We start from the raw sequence: 3,582 nt of genomic DNA on the forward strand, positions 1-3,582 counted from the left end.
AGACGGAGTTTTGCTCTTGTTGCCCAGGCTGGAGTGCAAGGGCACGATCTCGGCTCACCGCAACCTCCACCTCCCAGGTTCAAGCGATTCTCTTGCCCTCAGCTTCCCAAGCAACTGGGATTACAGGCATGCGCCACCACGCCTGGCTAATTTTGTATTTTTAGTAGAGACGGGGTTTCTCCATGTTGGTCAGGCTGGTTTTAAACTCCCGACCTCAGGTGATCCGCCCACTTCGGCCTTCCAAAGTGCTGGGATTATAGCCATGAGCCGCTACACTTCGCCTGAGAGTAGATTTTTAAATATGCCAGAAAACAATGATGTGAGGTAATGGATGATATGTTAATTAGCTTGATTTAGCCATTCCGCAATGTATACATATATTGAAACATGTTGTACACCATAAATATATATACTTTTTATTTTTTATTTTTATGTTTTAGACAGAAGGTGTCACTCTGTGGCCCAGGCAGGAGTGCAGTGGCGTTATCATAGCTCATATCAACCTCCAACTCCTGGGTTCAAGTGATCCTCCTGCTTCAGCTTCCTGAGTAGGTAAGACTACAGGGATGTGCCACCACACCCGGCTACTTAAAAAAAAATCTTTTTTGTAGAGATTTGGGTGGGGGGGGTCTCACTATGTTGCCTAGGCTGGTCTTGAACTCCTGGCCTCAAATGATCCTCCCACCTGGGCCTCCGAAAGCACTGAGATTACAGGTGTGAGCCACAGCACCCGGCTTACACTTTTTGTCAATTAAAAATAAATAACTAGGCTGGGCACAGTGGCTTACACCTTTATTCCCAGCACTTTGGGAGGCTGAGACCATCAGATCACCTGAGGCCAGGAGTTCGAGACCAGCCTGGCCAACATGGCGAAACCCCATCTCTACTAAACATACAAAAATAGTGGTGGTGGCGTGCACCTGTAGTCCCAGCTGCTCGGGTGGCTGAGGCATGAGAATCACTTGAACCCAGGAGGCCACTGCACTCCAGCCTGGGCGACGGAGTGAGACTCTGTCTCAAAAAAAAAAAAAAAAAAAAAGCAAACCTTAGTCACGTGACCAAGTCAACATGAATGGGAGGCTGGGAAATGTAATTGTTATTCTATTTGGTCATGTACCCAACTAAATAATGGAAATTTGGACTGGGTGCAATGGCTCACGCCTATAATCCCAACACTTTGGGAGGCTGAGGTGGGAAGACCACTCAAGCCCAGGTGTTCAAGACCAGCCTGGGGAACATAGCAGAACTCTGTCTCTACAAAAAAGAAAAAAAATTAGCTGGGTGTGGTGGCACACACCTGTGGTCCCAGCTACTCAGGAGGCTGAGGCAGGAGGATTGCTTGAACCCAGGAGGTCAAGGCTGCAGTGAGCTGTGATCACGCCACTGCACTCCAGCCTGGGCAATAGAGGGAGACCCTCTCTCTTAAAAGTAATAAATAAATAATAGGAGTTCTGCTACTTTTAAAAAAGGGAAATTACAGGAAAAAGGGAGATTGCCACAACTTGGTTAGTGCTGTAGGAAAGTAGAGACCTGTTCTGTAACTTCCACCGGTGACCTATGGGAAGATTGTACCATTTGCCAACAGACTTTGTGTTGTTTTTTTTTTTTTTTGAGACGGAGTCTCGCGCTGTCGTCAGGCTGGAGTGTAATGGCATGATCTCGGCTCACTGCAGCCTCCATCTCCCGGGTTCAAGCTATTCTCCTGCCTCAGCCTCCCGAGTAGCTGGGACTGCAGGTGCCTGCCACCACGCCCAGCTAATTTTTGTATTTTTAGTAGAGATGGGGTTTCACCGTGTTAGCCAGGATAGTCTCGATCTCCTAACCTCGTGATCCACCCGTCTCGGCCTCCCAAAGTGCTGGGATTACAGGCTTGAGCCACCGCACCCAGCCTATTTTTATTTTTATTTTTATTTTTGTTTTTGAGATGGAGTTTTGCTCTTGTTGCCCAGGCAGGAGTGCAGTGGCGTGATCTTGGCTCACTGCAACCTCCGCCTCCCGAGTTCAAGTGATCCTCGTGCCTCAGCCTCCTGAGTAGCTGGGATTACAGGCACCTGCCACCATGCCCAGCTAATTTTTGTATTTTTAGTAGAGACGGGGTTTCACCATTTTGGCCAAACTGGTCTCGAACTACTGACCTCAGGTGATCTACCCGCCGTGGCCTCCCAAAGTACTGGAATTACAGGCGTGAGCCACCATGCCAGGCCCAGCACTGCATTCTTTTTTTATGGCTCAATCATATTCCATTGTGTGGATGCACCATATTGTGTTTATTCATTTGCCATCAGCTAATGGGTCTTGGAACCTTTTTAATATATATTTTTTAATTTGTACAAATGTATGAGGTACATGTGCAATTTCATTACCCGCATAGATTGCATAGTGGTCAAATCAGGGCTTTTAGCATATTGAGCACCCAAATAATATACCTTGTACTCATTAAATAATTTCTCATCATTCATCCCTCTCGCCCTCCCCTCATCCTTCTGAGTTTCCATTGTCTATCACTCCACTGTCTACATCCATGTCTACACTTTTTCTAGCACCCACTCATGAGTGAGAACGTGTAATATTTGTCTTCTTGTGCCTGGCTTGTTTCACTGATGATAATGACCTCCAATTCCATCCATGTTGCTGCAAAACACATTATTTCATTCTTTTTATTGCTGAATAGTATTCCATTGTGTATATATGCCATGGTTTCTTTATCCACTTGGAAGTTTTTAAGCAAAGAAGAAATGGAGTAACAGTTGTGATTTAGAAATATTATTTTGGTGAGTGAGGAGATTAGAAATCAGTTAGGATGCCATTTCCATGGCCTCCATAAGAAAGGATGAAGGCTTTCAAAGTGGGGAGGGGCTTTGCCTCTCCCGCATCTTGGGATGATCTCCCCATATAGGAAGGGTAGTAAAACAATGTGAAATCACCGCTGCAGAGCACTAAAAAGACACGTTGTCCTTCCATTCAAAGGAAAGCCCAAAGACTGGAAAATCTAGGACTGGAGGCAGAGATGAGGGGACACATTGGAGAGACGTTTAGAAGGCGAAAGTGACTTGACTTGGCCATGGTTTGGATGTGGGAAGTGAGGGAGGAAATGGGAAACATCTAGAACACATTTGTTTGTTTGTTTGTTTGAGTCGGAGTCTTGCTCTGTCGCCCAGGCTAGAGTGCAGTGGCATGATCTCGGCTTACTTCAACTTCTGCCTCCTAAGTTCAAGCAATTTTCCCTGCCTCAGCCTCCCGAGTAGCTGGGATTACAGGCACCTGCCTCCATGCCCAGCTAGTTTACTTTTATTTTTATTTTTAGTAGAGACAGGATTTCATCACGTTGGCCAGGCTGGTCTCGAACTCCTGACCTCAGGTGATCCGCCCACCTCGACCTCCCAAAGTGCTGGGATTACAGTCGTAAGCAACCACACCCAGCCTAGAACACATTTCAGTTTGTGTCTTGAGTGATGGGTAGATTCACTCTGAAGTGGAAGAAGGCAGAGGAGAAGCAGGTTTGGGTAGAAGCAAGAGGGAAGTAATGAGTTTGGTTTTGAGCTGTTGAATGTCATTTTGCAACCAGAACAAATAATATTCTTC

Source organism: Mandrillus leucophaeus, unplaced genomic scaffold (genome assembly GCF_000951045.1).
Source record: "Mandrillus leucophaeus isolate KB7577 unplaced genomic scaffold, Mleu.le_1.0 Scaffold209, whole genome shotgun sequence".
Taxonomy (NCBI): domain Eukaryota; kingdom Metazoa; phylum Chordata; class Mammalia; order Primates; family Cercopithecidae; genus Mandrillus; species Mandrillus leucophaeus.